Genomic DNA, 19,098 nt, shown 5'->3' on the forward strand with positions numbered 1-19,098 from the left:
AATAAGACAGGAAATGGAGTCTTGTTCCTTCCTCAAATATTTGAGATGGCACAAATCTAACCGCTGCTCATGCAAAGAGAAGAAAAAGAATAACAATTTTTTTGTAAAATTATTACAAGCCTCTGCAATACATACTTCATGTTTTGGGTTTTTTTCTAAGTTCTTGCTCTAGTTCATACTGGATTTCAAACATTAATGAACTTTCATTTCAAGTTTTCTATATGCTAGCTTTGTTTTAAAGGTTCTAGACCAAGGGAAACACATTTGTAAAGCTAATTAACATATTTATATGCATTATAAGCATGTTTGGGTTTTGCATTATCCATATTACTCTACCCCATTTTTACCATTAACTTTCAATTATATGGGGTACTGTATTTGTACTATTTACCTTTTATAGGCTATCTAAAAATAAGATGAAAAACAGGAATAACATCCGTAACTTTTTTTTAATTTAACATTAACAGATAAAACCACATTTTCAGACAAGTATCATCATTAGTAATTGCTCAACAATTACTCTTAATAAAAAAAAACAATGCAAAAAAAAACTTCATGGTCAGCTCTTAGCAGGACCATTTGACACTACAAAGGGAATAGTGTTCACAGCACAGGCACAAAAGCAGTGCAGAGGAGATTGCACAATGATACTCATGCCACTTTAATCAAACTCTAATTAATATGATGGTTTTACATTCTGACATAGTTTTGCTGAAAACAGACATACCTAATTACAACTTGTTTATCCAGCAGCGTATAACGTTTTGACTGTAAAAGTGACATTCACAAAACAAATGCACCCTGTAGCATGTAATTTACTTTGATATGAAAAACCTTGAACAAAAAAAATTATGCTGTGTCAGCAATCAGACAGCTAAACAGAAATTTAAAAGGTGGCTAATTGCTTTGGCAGACCTAAATAACAAGTACTTTAAAATAAAGTGAGTGTTTTCATATCATCTACCATTTCTAGTGGGTCAGACTTTGATGTGGTAACTCACTATAGGTTGTTCCACTACTAAGTTAAACATTGTGTCCATCCTTAATTGTGTGTTCAAGATCTAGCCCCCATTGAGCAATGCTGAAATAAGCCTGTTGGCTCTTACAGCATTCAAGCCTATCGCACATTCAAGCTCACAGACGAAATTTTCAAGGCGAAAGTCAAAGATGTTCTTCTTTTTCACTTATTTTCTAAGCCTTTTTCTTTTAACTTAAGTAGCATAAAGATTATAACACAGAACAATACCGAACAGAAACCACTCAGCATGAAGCATAACGAATTTCCAAAGTTAAATATTTGTGCATGTCCCTTTTTTTTTTTTCCCCTATTCTGAATATCCAAATACAAAGACAAGGACTTCAAACTCTGTCACTGTGAGACCCAAGCAACAGCATTCCAGAAATTACTCCAGGAAGATGTACCACCATCCTGCATCCTCTTTTTTCCGGTCAGTATGTGTTACAAAGCTATCTTAGTATACATAAACTAAATTGGAGAAGACAGTCCCATTTTATGTTAATTACTTCAGCAGAAGTCAGGCACGTAATCTTCTTTTGTAACACAGCACTTCTGCATAACTGGACAGGAACATTTAATGACAGAAAAATCATATATGCATCAACACATATGAAGTGCTGGAAGAAGGAAAACACGTGGCTAATGGAAAGAAGACTTGACATAGCCAGTACTATGCTCTTCAGAAGCAAAACCTCGTTTGGTTCATTATTAGCCTCAATTCAAAGTGAACAGAAACATAGAGTGGATTCAAAATGATTAGGTTTCTGTGTAAGTCTTCTTCCATTTGTAGGAACCGTAAACTACATAGGATTAGCAGCAGGTAAACAGAACTGGGAAATCAGCAGTAGGAGATACAAAAAATACAAAAATTATGAGGATCTTGCATGGTATCTGTACATGTAAGAAATGAAGAAAAGAAGATTAATATTGCTAGCAAACGAGTCAGACAAATCATATTCAATACCTGAGACCAACCAGGAAGATACCCCATCTTCTACACAGTAATATATACTCCTACACAGCAAAACAAATACGAAGAGGAATGAAGCAACAGAACAGAAGGAAGCATCAGAACAACAGAGTTTTAGTAATCTCCCTAATCAAGTTCCAAATATGCAGTGGAAATGCAAAGAAAGTAAAGGAACTTAAAGAAAACAAACCCAAAACAAATAAATGTAACTAAATAATACAAAGCAAAGCAAAGCTCCCAAACAGGAAGTTTTCAGTTCTTGTCAGAAACACTCCCATGGATCTGTTCTCCATCAGAAAATCAAATGCATCAAACCAGAAATATTTCTTGTAATGTATCCTTTTGATGACAATAATAATGAAATAAAAACTGAAATAAGCATTTTATAAGGTAGAAATTTTGCAATATTTCATAACGTTATGACTTTTCATTCTAAAGAATTTTTTCTTTTATTTTTCATGGTATCATACAAGACTACAGAAGAACACTTCAATCCAATATAAATGTAATTTTTGTGGAAGAAATGCAAAAATGCCTTTTTTGTTCTGTTTTAAAACAATCAAGTTTTGATACAGTAAGCTTTCCAGCAAGATGTAATATCTTTCTCACCAAAAGCTTACTCAATGTTACTCTGACCCATCAGAGATACCTCTGAGAGGACCTCTATGTTTTTATAAGATGATGTGGAAAAGATTCTTTGATTGTCTTTTATTTAACAATGGATAGTAGCCCTGTGGCAAAAGGAATACAAATAAAAACACATACGGTCGTATCAGCGAAGAATTGTCAGCTGTCTCCCTTCTCAGAAAGTAAACTGCAAGATTCTTTACTAATTACGTGGACAACACTTAGAAGAGAACATCTCAAGGAAGTAAAAGTGTTGATTACCTTAAACACATGCAACAGCTTCCAGCTACTCATGAGATGGTAACTCCCTCCCACTTGCAACAAGAGGTTGTGTCAACTTTGCTCTTTTTTGGCACTTACTCAGAATCTTTAGAACTAAGGTTGTCTTTTTTCATACTTTATTTTCTTCCACTTCACCTTTACTGCACTTCTGCCCAAACACAAGCAATTCAAAACATACGAAAAAAGACCAAAGTTTTGAAAATCAAGATCTAAATAACAAATTTCTAGATTCAAGAGTATTTCTTCAGAAGAGCCTTAGTCCTATTACTGCAGGTTGGACTAGATGAACTCCAGAAGGTCCCTTCTGACCTGAATTATTCCACGATTCTCTCTGCATCATTAGAAGACGAAGCAATGGTAGGTACAGTTCACCTCTTCAATCTCTGTTGTGCCTGGACAACTCTATACTCCTCCATGGAATTGTCCTGACTTTACTTTCACCTACTTTTTCAGCTTAGAGCTGCTACTGTGTCCACAAAAAAATGTTTTACACCTGTAAGAAGAGAGGCCTCTAGTGTACAGCCAAGAAACAAGTTTTTTTCTGTGCCTTATTTAGGATCTATTTCTCAGCCTTATTTAGGACCTGCAAAGACTACTAATTTTTTCTTGAAGTTCACTAAGTATTTTTATCCACGTCCACCAATTTTTAAACAATAACTGTCAGGTAAACTTTACCAAACTCAGTAGATAGCACTGTGTCAGCTCCAACCATACAAACAGCTGTATTCAGAAAAAGCTGCGATGGTCTCTCAATTCCCACTGAAATCAATGTGATGCTGCATGTAAACTCCCTTGCAGCATATGAATGAAGATTTACTGATGGACCTGATTGTATAGTGGTTTGTCTGAATACACATATGCATTTTTCCACATTAAATTCACCAGATTGCCTCAACACAGATTAATATAATTGCCATTAACATAAAACATTCTTTTCATCTAGATTTGCATTTCTCCTGTTGTTTTGCCCCCTTCTCAACTCAACTCTGACTCACAGACAGATTAGAAATCAGATCAGCCTAGAATTCGCAACACTGACTTAGCCTCTTTGGACTAAAAATAAACGGTAGATAGAGCGGCTGGGAAAAAAAAATATCGATGACAGTCAGTCCCGATGTGCTCTATTTTACCACAGTAAGAACAAGCAATATCTGAAGTTTACAGGGCTTCTCTTCCCACAGTTCATTTCCACCACAATTCCTGGAGCTCTGATTTTGCAGGGCTATCTGAGAATACAAATATCTAGAATGCGTATGTCGAAGACTGTGAACCCCTTAATCTTGAATAAACATTTCTGTTAAAGCAACCAAGAGAAATAATCACCTGGTTTATTCCATGTAGCTGTGTAAAATGCTTACTGTGACAATTCCAGCTCTGATTGCTGCAGGAGGAAATCCTCACACAGCTCTGTATGCTAAAATAATACCCTAAAGTAGTAGCAGCATGATTGGATTTCTACATGCATCTAAGGTCACCCAGGTCTTGCGTCTAGTCTGTTGATCCCTCTGCCACCCAGACACCTGCACTGCATGGGCTCCCTGCACAGGAAGGCTGGAGCAATCTCCTAACAATGTGCTCACTTGAAATTTGGGAGTGCAACATCCTGAAGTAGATAAATAGATCAAACCCATCAAGCCACAAACTTCCTGACATTCTCCAGAATGGGCAGGTTTTTTTCTCCAGAGCACGGAGGTTTTGGTATTAATTTGAACAGGGAGGAAAGCTGGAGTCTGCTACGCAGAAACATCCAGTCAAATAAATACGTCATTAAGCTAACTAGCTACAGGATTGTCTAGCAGATGGATGACATCTTGGTTGCTAGTGGAACACTCTTCTATAGCCTTGTTTGAGGCAGACACATATGGCTCTCCCAAGCATTGATGCAAGCTCCCAGATGGACTAGATCATTGCTGACACCTTATTATAAACCCTAGAGATGAAAGAAGGGAGCACAATTTTTGAATCACAACATAGGACTCTGAAATATTCAGACTTCCTAAAAATGAAGTTTACAACAGAATATCTTAACTTCTTTCTGTTGAAAGAAGCTACTTCCAAACAGGAACAGAAAATAGGGGAAAATGCTATATTGAGGATGATTAGAAGAGCCTTCAGGAAACTTAAAGACCGGAAGATCCTTAATGTAAATGTATATCGTAACTATATATATGGAGTTACAACTATTACAGCTCTGAGGATGCAAAAAATTATCTGCCGTGCAGCTGTTACTGACACCAAAGAGCTTCCATCTGGAATTTCTTGATTGGGGTGGAAAGGGAAAGGAAAGAGGAGGAAGCCATTTAGACATTACAGATGCATGACATCTCTGAAATGTCTGTATCCTAAAGGGCTGGGGAAAAAAAGAGAGAGAGAGAGAGAGAGAGGTCTAGCTACAGGAACAACAGGAAAACCAGCAGAAATATGTGGGAGATAACAGAACCAGTTGCATACAGCATTTGTTTTTTGGTAGCTGTCAGAGACACCTGAGAACATCTCAAGTACACAAGGGGACGACGGCATATTTTACACATCAAGGTCAGAAACAGGGAAAAAATATTCATTTGACATTTTTAGACTCTGAAAAAAGGCTATCCTTAGCATCCAGTAAGAATTTTACTCTTCTCCTTCACCCAAACATAAGACTTAAGATATCAGGAAGATGACTTACTACATATTTTCTCTTGTCTCTAATACCTGCTACACCATGTAAACCAATAGTTAGATCTTTGAGACTATTATAACTCTGTGACAAAACTTTTTAATTTCAAAACCAAATCAACTCACTGACCCTGGGAATATGTTTGGAATTCTGTACATTCATGAGTCAGGGAGATGCTTAAGCTGCTAAAATCTATCTGCCTCTGCTGCAGTGGCCATAAACTTAACAAGTATGCAAACATCTTGGAAGCATCAGCTAAATGTACAACAGCTAATACAACATAACTCATTTCTCTCTTCATTTTCGAAAGGGACACTTGTGCTTTCAGTATCTTCAACCACACAATCATTTCAATGCATTGAAATCAAGTCGCTCCCAAGTTTTCATTCACAGCTTTTAGCATGGCTTTTACATTCTTGGCCAACTGAAAGTTCACGAGGTTTTTCTTATAAGGAGAATACCACACTCCTTGAATCATCTTATAAAATACAATGTTTATAAATAAAGAGACAAGAGCATCTTTTTCCTCTTTAGAGAAATAATACAATCTCTACCTCCATCACATCATGGACCTCAACAGGAACATCCAGGAAAAGTCTAAATTTTGTAAGGGTCACTTACAAAAGAGCATAGGTAGAAGAGAATTTCCAGCTATATAGACCACATCTGCAACTACTTCAACAGGACAGTTCCTCTTCTCTGCCATACAACTGTCCCTCTGGGAGACAAGTTCAGCTGGACAAAAACAGAAAAAAAGACAGCTACCACCTCCCCTCTTTTTCAGAACCCTGAAGAATACAGGCTTCATCATTTATTTTAACCTCTCAGAATATAAAAACTTCAGGATATTCTTTCCTTTATTTAAGTCTTCCTATGCAAGACATAGGGAAGTGCAGCTTGCAAACCTCTGTGGTCAGGGCTGACATGACAAAGGGTAAATTAAAACCTTTAGGCAACAGAGGCTTTGGTTCTCCTGAGGTACTCCTTCAGATGAACTACGGATTGAAAAGAAAGGGCAACAGAGATATTAATCGGCATCCATGAAAGCATAATGAAACACAGTTCAGACTAGAACTAGCCAGTTTCTGGGCTGCAAGATATTTTCCAATATTATTAATTTGTCTCAAAGCAGACAAACCCCCAAAATCTCCTGATTTCCTACCAACTGAAGGCTTCAGTTTTACAGCTGTCAAACAGAAGGGATTTTTTTCTTAGTTTTACTCTTTAGAGGACTGACAGTTTCAATACGTAGGTACAGAGGATCACTGCATGTCCCCAGATCTGAGGTGGGTCCACAGGGATTTCTTCAGTCCTTGACTTTGCAGCAAACTTCTCACGCAGGCTGTCCAAGGAAACCACATGTTCCTACAAACACAGCATCCGTGGTCACAAAGTAGGATCCTTGGCAGTTTAGCTCCATGCTGAGGACCCTGAAAACACCAGGCCTCTGGCCAAAACACAGTTCACCAGGAATCAAAGAGAGGTTTTGCCTTCTTTTGGTTTCAGTGAAAGTCTGTCAAATCAAAAATATTTGCAATGAAACATCTCAAGTTCAATGAACTCCCATTTTCTGACTAAATTACGTTCACTTGAAAGTTTGCAATTAGCTCCATCTAAGATGCCTCTTAATAGCAGCATCATGAAAACTGATCAATAACAAGCGACACGGAGGAAAGTTGAGATAAATCAAGTACAGTATAAAATGCTGAAGTTAAAGCATGGTAAACATCTATGTCAAGAGGCTCTCATTCATACACAGATGGTTTTAGATCACTGTAATTTAACTTATGTTTTGAATGATGTTCTCCTTCAGATGTAAAATGACCTTTGATTGATTCAAGCTAAATATATAAGGCTGTTCTATATTCAACACAGCATTCACACACAAGTTTAACATACTTTAACATATACATCTTGACTCAACACTTCAAGTGATTTGCTTTGGTGTCTCCATGTAGACATGATTAAAGGCTTTTATCTCCAACCTCTAACAATACCCAGAGGAAAACAGGGAATGGGAAAAGGCAGAGTCTGTTGCTGGTTGCATATTCAACTGAAGAGAGAATTCATCGTTTTGAGACACTTTCAGAATATCTTACACATCTAACTCCCACTCTACAACCCATAGAGGCCCTCTTTTTCCTCTCTCTATTTAATTCCTCTTGGTTTGCTATGGTTTTAGGTAATTTCAAACAAATTAGAAAGAAACATGAAACAAATGCTTCTTAACTTGTTACTGCACATTATCAGCACTAACACACATCAGCACTGTGATATTTCTTTCTTGAAATTTACCTACTTGCCCAGCCACCACCTATGAAAAAAAGGAGACCAACCTACATAGATTATTGGAGCTTTCGCTGTAGAAACTTTACATTATACCAGTTGTTTTCACCAAAAGGCTGTAAAGATCATTAGAACAGAACAGTGATTTTCACCTACAGCTGTGAGTTAGAATCCTCATCTCTGTACCCACTGCAGGTGACTTCCTCTTGCAACTAAAGAGATGTTTATCTCCCTAATCCTTGGTACGTGAATCCCTACATTAAAAAGTGATACCACAGTTGTTATCAATCTAATAAGGCACTGTAAGAATAAAGATATTTGTAAAATGCTTTGATGAGAAAGCTTTGCCATAAGGTGCTAAGTAGAACAGAACAGATAAAGCACACATTTGACAAACATTGGCAGTATTTCTGTTCATCAACAGATGGTAGCTTTTTAAAAATTTTTTTATTATTATAAGCTATGTGAAAGTAGGCACCAAACAGTACCTGTATTCAACATAATGCAAGTTGCTTTGATTGGACAGATAGATCACATGTTAGGCTTACCAATTAAGTAAGGATAACTCATAATTTAAGATATTTTAAATGAAAATTGAGTATTTGCAAAAAGTTAATCTCAAATGTGCTGTTTCTAAAAACCTACTAGGAAGGTTATTAAAACAGTAAGAAGAACATGAAAGGGTCACAAACACAGAAAACATCCATGTGGGAAATATTCATAGAACCCCCTTCCTCTCCACTTCCACTACCCATACAAGTCCGGTGAGGAATTATAGTCAAGACAAACCTTTTGTAAAACCAAACATCTACACATGAACTGCAATGGCCAACAGAGACAATTAGTCAGTCCAAGTCTAGCTCTTATATGACCAGGTGCAATTTTTAATTTAGGAGTATTGTATCTTATCTGCACATATTTTTACAAACGTTCAGTTTCATTTTGCTTAACACTAGTTAAGCGAAACCTACAAAACCAGTTATCCATTAAGGTGAAATTATATGAAGAACACACACCAATTTGGTATTTCACAGAAGACGCCAGTTTAACAGCTATGGAGATTAAGTTAGATTTATTTATAAAAGCGTTCCTTACATCTTCTCTCCCACACCTTCTGCTATGCTCCTCAACTCTGACCCATAGGGCAGAAGCCAGGCAACTCACTTTTGTCTTATGAAAATCCCAAGCAAACCATGGCAAATGTCCAGTTGAAATTCTATATAATACAGGACAAAATACCCTTTATGAATTAGCATCACTAGACTCAATAACTAATGGTAAAGCAAAAGCAGAAAATGAAGCAATACCTTTTACACCCAATAGTTTAAGAAACACTGCTATGTTTAGGCAATTACATATAGTACATCCCTACTAGATATAGGACTAACAAGTTCGTATTAATTCTTGCTTTATGTGTCATTAACACCTAATGGAATGTTTAAAGGTGTTTACAAGTCCAAAGTAATAATGGATCACTCTTAATTAACACACAGTAAAAATTTCACGAAAGTCTCAGTGGAAGAAGAAGGTTGTTAAAGAGATTGCTTCATATCTCAGTCACAGACTGCCCCCTCCTTTTGCTCTATGAAATGGAGAACGAGTAGGTTACAGGTGTGAGAAACCAAAATAATAGGCTCAGCTACACAACATAAAAAGGTAATTAAAAAAAGAATCACATATTTTCCATCTAATAATCTTTGAAATCAAGAAGAGTGGAAATTGTGTTTAAAAAAATAAAGTACTGTTTGAAGATGCTTGCAAATACTGGATGCTGAAAGTTAAAGACAAAGGCGCAGTAGCCTTATACTGGCATATGCTAGATAATACTAGGCAGATGAGTCAACTCTTTTTTTAGAATTCCCAGTAAAAATCAGGGTTTATCCAGAAGAAAACGCTGTTTTCCAGTCTTCTCTCAACGTGGGAGAGGTTCTAGATTTTACTTTATTAAGCATTAACATTCGTTCTAACAGAATTTTGTACTGTCCTCTAAAATCACGACTTAAATACTTTCAGTGGTCAAAGATTATGATAGAATCATTCAAAACCCAAGATATTTATCACACAAACATTCAAAAAACCACATCTTCCCTAAAACCCAGTACATCTTTTACAGACAATTTCAGAACATAGGAACAAAATGAAATACTGAATACAAGAAGAATAGAAATCTCCAAACTCTTCTTTTACAGACAATTTCAGAACATAGGAACAAAATGAAATACGGAATACAAAAAGAATGGAAATCTCCAAACTCTTCTTTTACAGGCAATAGCAAGTTCAATATTGTGACTACGTTTTTTCAGAAGCAGACTTATTATCAGTGTTCAACAAAAGGGTACCAGGGAGTTTAGCACAGAAGAAATCAAGAGCACTAGGAGATGGAAACACAATGAAATTCCTACAGACACTTCATCAACCCACTCCATTCTCATGTGCAGCATTTGAGCAGTATATCTTTCCTAGGAGATACTGTCCTGCCTTTTAGAACTAATCCTAAACACATACTAGTTTAAAAATGTAGGTACAATGTCCACCACTCTCACCACTTGTTTTCCCTGTCCTATAGACAGCTAGGAGTCAGTGTCAACACAGATAAAACTTTGCAAAGATCCCCATACAACTGTCAAAATACACTTGTCCTTTTTTCTGCTGCAATGAGCATTAAAGTCCAATGACTTTAGTATTTTCATTTATCATGTCATCTTAGTGAAACCAAACAAAACCAAACAGGAGCATGTGGATTACAATTTAGTCCTACCCAAAAGTACACATCAAGCAGGTACCGCTATTCTAGTGAGTAAAATTCCTCTTAAGAGGAACAGTTCTCCAAAACTGTAAAATACACAACTGAAACATACTGAAAAGCAAGTAACAAGCACACACGTTTCCAAATTCAGCCATATGCAAAAAACTCCTATAAGAATTATTTTGGATTTAAAAAAATATTTTCAGTCATGCCTACCGACCAAATGTCTATTTATAAATTTGTCTATATAGGACTAATGCTTTTTTGGCTGGGTAGGGGAAAGACTAAAGCCTGGCAAAAATGCTGAAAATGTTTGTGCTTTAAATGTCTGAAATAATGTTCAGTTCAGAATATAACTAAGTTTGCTTAATCAGTTTCAACCTTTAAGACTAAACATTTGATTCAACACAAAACAATATATTCTGTTTCTAATGGCACTCTTAATGGAAAAATGCCTCAGCTTGGCATACGACTAATTTTTTTTAAGTTATCTAGCCATCAGAGAGTCTATTATACCTGCAATTCTACTTAACATGTAGCAAAACCTAAGCACAGTGGCATCAGGCAGAGTCACACACCACAGGTTTATGCTGAGCATAAGTGTTCTAGCAGCAGCAGTTTATTTATCCCTGCCATGTAACTTTAACAGCCTTTCTGTGTGGATGCTGGCAATCACTGACTTCCATTGTCCCCTAAATTATCTAACAACATTTTCAAATGCTTTTCAGTTTTAGCAGATAATAAAACATAAAATCACTATCATTTCCCATCCTCTTTTGGTGCTCTCCTCAAAAACTAACCCCCCTAACTCATAAATTACTTTCATCATAACACCATATTCCTATGAGAACACAGCTACCTCAATTTGGAGCATCCAGACTCTTGCGCCCAATGAGTTTTCAAAATCCAGTGGTAAGGATTTCTGATCAGTTTCTCTGCAAAATGCAGACATTAAAAACAAATTATGAGTGTGGACGTGTTGCCTTCCCAGCCCCTCTCCCCACCGCAAGCACTGCCACCCCCAGCTTCTTTGCTGGTTTTCATGCAGATTTGTGCCAGACATTCAGCATCCTCATTAAGTGGTGTCTGGCAACCTGCCTAAGTTTTAGTGGGTTCTGGGAATGCCAATATATTAACCAGAGGACTTTTTTGCATACCCCAGAGAGATTTTATTCTAGAAAAGTCAACCATTTGGCACAAAGAAAACTTACTTCCAATCTAGGAAAGCTCTCCATTGGCAGTAAGAAGAGAAACTGCATTTAGATTCTTCTTAATTTCTGTCTCCTATCTGAAAGAAAAGTTTAATGTAGAGCAAGATCATCCAAACACAGTTTAAAAGGTCAGAGTGCTGTCTGTAGTAGGATTTTAGAGAAAGGAAAGGCAGATATGAACAACACAGACACAGCACAACACCAAGAAAATGATTCATTTTCATTCCCTTGTCTCTTGTGACCAAAATAATCTTAATCAGGAAGATTAAATTTACCCATTATTATGCTGAGTGATAATGAATGGTGATATGGGTACTTGCAAATTTCCACTGCTTGACTAAACAATAAGAAAAAGCGTTTAGTAAAATGCATCTACATTTAGCATATTCCAAATATGCTAAATCAAGGCAGACGCTACTGAAATGCATATATTAAATAAATATAGATGATGAATACAGAGACATATTGCCATTGTGAAGTACAGAACACACTGTAATGTTGCGATCACTCCTATTCACCTGCAAGCATTCTTTCTACTGCAGTCCCCTTAGAGTTACTATTACTCAACTGACAGTCTCAGAAGTAAGCCAATAAAACTCCACTCTAAAATAAAGAGCTTAAATTTTTCTTTCAAATACAAGGTTCAGAAGAATACAATGGAAAAAAAGGTCAACAGCTTTCCTTCATTGGAATATTCTGCCTGTGCAGCACATAGAAGAAGTTAAAGTACACTGGACAGATGTGTCATTATCTCTTTCTGAGACAGTTTCTGCAGACTTATATACTTAGTGAATCCCATTCATTTCAAGAAGTTCTTCAGGTAATCTGCTATCATTTAGATATCGCTATCCATTATTATAAGAAGTTGCTTCAAACTGACATTTACGTCAAACTCATCTTGGTTTGTGTAAAACATTGCTGACTTCCTGACAGCAGCTCCAAAATGTCACGATCCCTTTATAATGACCAATAAGCACCAGAGATTTAACAAGAATCAATTCAATTCAATTCAATTTAATGTTTTAGTGTACATATTAAATTCTGGCAAAAATAAGATGATGTTTGGTGGGAAATAGATTTTTAGCTATCTAGGCTGCCTTTGCTTAGATATCAACCTTCTAGGCAAGACGGCTTATTCTTAAAAACAGCTGTCAACTGAGAAAAGAAAATGTATATGTATGAATCATTTCACTACAGGGTTGGATTCCCAGCAACTGATGCACCACTGTTCTGGCATCAGTGCCTTTAACGAGCAGCTGATACTAGCTTGGTGCCATTGAAGAATTTCACGGTTACCACAGAACCAATCTGCAGAAAAATTCATCTCTAAACTCCTAGAAGTATTTGTATTCCGTAACTGGCAATTCACTTGCAAGGAGCTGTTTTAAGCTATGAGAAACTCCGGACAGAAAAAAACTTTTCCAAGGCCACTCACAAGTTAAATGCAACAACCATTCCTGCCAACACAAGAGCTGGTGGGCAGGCATGCACTTTTTAAAACTTCATTTCTTTTTGAGATTATACTGAGTTAAATTACTTTTAAGATACCTGTTATTTCAGTAATCATTTACTTCTTTCTGGCACATCACATGCTGAAAGTATTTCAAATTATTTTAGACAGTGTCACTTAAATACAACCAGTTCTTGGTGGAAGGGCAGCAGCCACTAAACAGAGTACTGTAGGGCAGCTGTGAAAAAGAGAACTAAATTTTGGTCAAGAAAATCAGAGAGAAAATCAGAGAGAAAACTTCTCTCCCCCCGCCCTCCCCCCCAAGAAAAGACATGGTACTTTCACTGCACAGAAAACTAACAACTCATCATTTCAAGTCTCACCTTCAGTGTCCTATGCAGAGAAAGCAGCATTTCCTCTACTTCAAAATAACAAAGGGACAGGTTAGTTCTAAATTCCTAGGTTAAGCTACTGTTCAATAGTTTTAATCTTACCAAACTTAATACAACTGTGCCTCAATCTTGAATCCCAATTTCTTTCTATTTCCGTAAGTTTTCTTGGAACAAGTCTAAGATGCTGAAGACTGAATTCAAACTTCATCAGTCAAATGCTGCCTAGTGCCTGTAATGTTTCAATTAACATAAATCAATGGTCTGAAATATACTGTCTCACATTGTTAACTCATTCTGCATTATGCATTTATCATCATTTAGGCCCGCGTAGGCATCTGAATTTACTGGAGAATACTGATGTGCCTTATGTGTATGCAACAATGAGCTTCACCTGAGAGTCAGAATTAAATATGCTGCTATAAACACAGAATATATAAAAAGATGCATTTTTATTTCTACACATAACTGCATGTAGTTGACGCATTCCAATTTAAGTTCTCCTCACACTGGTCACTTTGTGTATCACAGTAACTTAATACCTGGTGCTAAAACACCAGTACAGATATAGAGTATCATCGCTACTTCAGCTAACATGGACAAGGGGGTGTTGCTTAGACTGCTTCCCACCAAAACTTCTTTTATTTACAGCCATGAAGCCATAATATTTATATTCTCATTAGTGGAACCATACACGTGTGCACCACATGCATAGTTATTCAACTCTACTCAACAGTGCATCGTATGTTATTTAAACAACTCTGGATCCTTGCAAAGGGTAGATTTCCCAAAACATTATCCTAGAAATGAAATTGGAAGGCAGAATAAAAGTTTTGTCTAACCAACATACTCAGGGGTTGAAGGATGAAAACCAACAGACGCTTTCCAGAAAGGAACATTACTGTACTTACGCAGCCTCTATGTTCTTACCTCATCTATGCCTACCAGTAATTGCCCCTCGGGCTTTCTTACCGGCAAAAACTCTCCCCCTTTTTGGCTAGCCTCAGACGTACAGTACTGCATACACTTCACTCCTCGCGTTATGTGGTGCACCTTTTTAGCCCATAGACATTTTAACGCAAGAGTTTTTTGTTTGTAAGAACAGACAAACCTCTTAAGAGTTTTCCTTCCTGACAAGAAGATGCCCATGTTTTAGATCAATAAACTTTTATAACACCAAATGCTATTTCTAGTGCCATATAAAATTGTTCACCAGATTTCTGTTCTCTTGCACAACGATCATTTGCTATCCAGAAAGGGTTCTGAACAATGAAGAAAAAAGTCCCACTAAAACCTTTGTCATTCAGGGCGTTCAGTTAAGATCTCCTAACAAAACAGAAGTTACTTTTGCATTTTGTCTGTTTCCTGTTTATTCTTTAGTGAACTTAAACCTACACACAACGGTGTGTTTGTCTCTTCAGCAAGCATCAAATCATAACCTACGCGTAACTGCCTACCCACCTCCACGATGGAAAACCCGTCGCACCATTCAGAAATTTGGGATGCACATATTCAACGCAAACAACGCAGGCAGACGTCAGATACAGATAGGCAAAGCTAGACTTCTGCTAATAAACTTTTTTTTTTTTAAAAAAAGGCACTGCATTAAATATAGGTCACTCGGGTGCCAGCCCGGTAGCCACACTGCCGCTCGTCCTTCCTGTAAAAGTTGCCTGCTCGGACCTGGGCGCACGCCGCTGCGCAGCCATCCCCGTTAGGATCTCTCCCGCGCGGCTGGGCAGGACACCCACCAGGGCTGTTCCGCCAGTACTGCCCACCGAGCTCTGTTACATCAATCCCGAGGCGAGGTGAGCGGCCAGACGGAGCTGGACGTATTTACTTCGGAGCAGCCGGAGAGGACGTGCCGCACACTCCGTGTGCCCAGCGCCCTGCCCGCCGCGGCGGCTCCCCAGCCCCGCTCGCCCCCCTCCGGGGGTCTCCCCTCCGCGCTGCCAGTCCGGCTTCTCCCCCGGCCGCGCGGAGCAGCACGGAGAAGCCGGCGGCGGGGCTCCCCGGCGCCCAGGCCGCCCCCCGCTAACGGCGCTACCTGTCACCGCTGCCCCTCGCGCCGGCCAACGGCCGCCCGACACCCCCTCAGGCAACACCCTCCGCGCCCGTCGGGGCACCTGGGGGGCAGGTGGCGGGCGGGCGCGGAGGGACGCGCTCAGCCCGGCCCCGGCAGCAGCTCTGGGGGGCCGGGGGCACCCCCCGCCGCGGGAGGGAGGGAAGGCGGGCGCCGCCGGAGCCCCCCGGCAGCTGCGCCGCCTCGTCCCTCGCACGCTCCCAGACCTTCAACTCGGGCCTCCCCGCACTTTCCCCGGCACTTTCCGCCACGGCGACCCCCGCCCGCCCCCGGCCCCGCCGCCGCGGGCAGCCGGCCGCACGCACTCACCTCCCCCCGGCCCCCGCCGCTCGCCCCCGCGCCGGGCTGGCCTCCTCCGGAGCGGACGGGGCGCCTCGCCGCCTCCCCCTGCCTGTCTCCGGCAGCCTCTCTCCCTGCGCTGAGGCTGTGCCTGCCTCCAACTCATCCCCAGCCTCTCCTCCTCCCCCTCCTCCCCCCCGCCCTGCCCGCTCCGCTGGCTGCCGCCTGTCTGCAGCGAGTCTGGCTCTGGCGGACGGGCGCGGGGGCCGCCGCCGGCGGGGGGGGGGCGGGGGGGGGGGGGGGAAGGGGGAGCGGGGGAGGGGCGGCGGCGCTCCCTCCCCTCCCCTCGCGCTCCCGCCCGGCTCCGCAGCCCACACTGACACCTGCCGGGCGGATGTGCGCGGCGGCCGCGGGGCCGGCCCCGGGACCGGGACCCCGCCAGCGACTGGGGGGCGGGGGGGGCGCCCGAAATTACGGCGGGGCGTCTCCTTCGAGGAGCCGCTGCCGCTTCTCTGGGGAAAGGCCCGCTTCTCCCCTGCTGCTGCGCCGCTTCCCCGCGAGGCCCTGAGGGTGGAGAGAGGGGCACGGGTCGAGGTGAAACTTGCGGCGAGGAGGCAGCCCCCGGCCCGCCCGTGCCCCTCCGCCCACCCCCGCCGGGAGAGGAGCCCCCGCGCCCCGGCCGCGGCCCCCGCCCCGGGCACCCACCGGCCCAGAGACAGTCCCTGCCTCCGCAGCCCGGTCAGGGACGGGATGGGCTGGCGGGGGGGGGCACACGACAAAAAAAAGTACACTTTGTCCCATGCAGAACGAGAAATTTAGTGACATTTCAAAAAATGTTGCAAGACAGGAAAACCCAGTTCCAGTCATGGCCCAGCAGGCATGAACCCAAGGCAGGCTGCTGGCCTGCCTGTGTTTACTTGCAGACACTGTCCATTTCATCCCAGTTCAGCTTGATAAAACCATCAAGCTTTCCCTTGCCATCAGTCTCCCCGTCTGTGAATAGCCTTTGGGAGGTAGGGCTGTGATACAGATCATCAAGTAAATTGGCCACCGTAATCTCAGCTATGCCCAAGCCAGTTGAGAACAAGTATAACAACTGGAAGTTGTGATTAAATGTTTAAATGTAGAAATATTTATGGACACCATTCCCAGAGGGAAAAAAAAAAAATCCCTATTTCTCTTAATTCAGATCATCAGCCCCAGTCCACATTCCCACTCTGAAGACTTTTCCCTTCCCAGTTGTACCTGTGACCCTAAGAAGGGAACAGAAGAAATAGCAGGGAGTAGGTAACACGATGAATTGTAAAGGTTGCTAACTTCAAGCATGCGCACTTTCAATGCAAATGTGCTTTCCTTCTTGCCTCACCTCTCCCTAGTTGCAAGTTGGAAGGAAGATGCAAGTCTGCCTGAAGGAGCCAGGAATCTGCCAACCCAGAATTAAGAGCGCCAAGCTATGAAGACCGTGGAGGTGACAGCCTGCAGTTTGTGCCCTGGGTCACTGGATGTGATGGGAAACCAGTGGAATAGTTCCAAAACAGAGAAAGTCAGATCAGCAGTGAAAGATCATTTTAGCAAACATATTTTGGATTAAGCCAGAAGGAGCCAAAGGAACAACAAACAATACAGGAAAGAAGAGCTTCCAGTAATCCAGATATATTTGGGCTACTTGTCCTGAAAGTTGCAAAAATCATCAAAAGGTCACGGGGTTAACAATAACCATAATCAACCATTTATAATCCATAAATTGGTATTTATAATTTATTTATAATCTGACAAATTGGGAGAACATTGATTTCAAGTTTGCTCTATAGTTAGCCATCAAGAGTCAAGTGCTCCATTCCCAAGAGTGCCCCAGTAATCTGTATATGCTTCATAACAAATGAGTTTGACATGCTTCAGCCATGTTCCCTTCAATGACTTCTCAAGGAAAACAAGTCATTCGCTTCCATCAGAGATTCTTGCCATGTGCAGAGGAACATCCCTAACCCATGGAAAACTTTGTAAAGCATAACAAAATCACCTATCAACTAACAAATTATTTCTATACAATACCTCTTGAGTGGAAAAATTTGCCTGGCAGCAATTTGGGATATTTTGGGCATGTAGAAGGAGGAGCAAAAACCAGTGAAAATGCATAGACTCAGGCACATGCTCAGAAAGCACTATGTATGGATCCATGTCTGGGAAGTGAAATGCAGAGAACACTCAATACTGCTGGTACTCTTCTTCCTATCCCAGATATCTCTGGAAGAGACAATCTGCAACCTAATATACTGGCACCTGCCAAAGGACACCAATTCTTCAGATATATAAATCCCTTTACCTTTTAATCACCAAAATGACCATTACAAGTTCTGTTCAGTGTCTGGCTCCACTTAAATGTGTCTGAAGAATGCCAGTATTTCTGAAGCTTAAAGAGACAGTCTAAGAAGAGTGTTAACATTTATCCCCTGATAGTTATAAATCACAGGAGAATCATAGGAGATCTTGGAGCTGTGTAGAGGTTTCACTCTAAAGAGAATCCCACTTATCTTTGGGGGGAAAAAAACCAAACAAACAAACAAAAAAACTAAACAAACAAACAAAAAACCCCACACCATCTCTTTAGTGAAAGCAATACTCACAGTATCACAACGTTGGGTTTTCATATCCATGAGGTTGCATAGGCATCCTGACAGTTTGTTTCCTGGATAAACAAGATAAAGTTCTTATAATTGATTTAAGGTATAAGCAGATCTGTGTAGGATTTTCTTTCTTTTCTTTATCCTCCTTTCTAAATGTACTAATGATATAGTTAATATTTGGACTGTTGGGGGGGTGGTTGTTTTTTGTGTTTTTTTACTACTTTATAATTAATCTGATAATAAAAATGACTTAAATGTTACTGCTAGACAGCATGGTGCTGCATTCCTAAGGGTGTAGCTTAACAACAGGAGCAGCCACTCACCCCTGCCATGTCCAGAACCCCAATCCAAGAACCAAGGAAACCTGGGAGACAGGTTCTCTGCTGACTTTATAATAAATACTTGGCCCAATTGTGCTATTAGATATGGTCGGAGATACACAACCTGGTGAAGCACGTGGTCTGAGTGTCTACA

The 19,098-nt window shown here is 40.5% G+C and overlaps 1 protein-coding gene across 6 annotated transcripts in view; it reads right to left on the reverse strand.

The window, feature by feature from the left end:
• LDLRAD4 (low density lipoprotein receptor class A domain containing 4) overlaps positions 1 to 16,158 on the reverse strand; it is a 293,336-nt gene extending 277,178 nt beyond the window's left edge. For 3 of the 6 annotated variants that reach the window (XM_075494314.1, XM_075494315.1, XM_075494316.1), the window contains exons 1-3: positions 15,100 to 15,195; positions 11,800 to 11,876; positions 11,448 to 11,523 (exon numbers count right to left, since the gene is read on the reverse strand). The gene's annotated coding sequence lies outside the window, so the exon portion shown is untranslated. Of the gene's footprint in view, positions 1 to 11,447; positions 11,524 to 11,799; positions 11,877 to 15,099; positions 15,215 to 16,030 lie in introns of those variants that run through there. The other 3 variants (XM_075494317.1, XM_075494312.1, XM_075494313.1) reach the window with 3 other exon arrangements.
• Between the last annotated feature and the right edge of the window lie 2,940 nt (positions 16,159 to 19,098).

Source organism: Mycteria americana, chromosome 2 (assembly GCF_035582795.1).
Source record: "Mycteria americana isolate JAX WOST 10 ecotype Jacksonville Zoo and Gardens chromosome 2, USCA_MyAme_1.0, whole genome shotgun sequence".
NCBI classification, from domain to species: Eukaryota; Metazoa; Chordata; class Aves; order Ciconiiformes; family Ciconiidae; genus Mycteria; species Mycteria americana.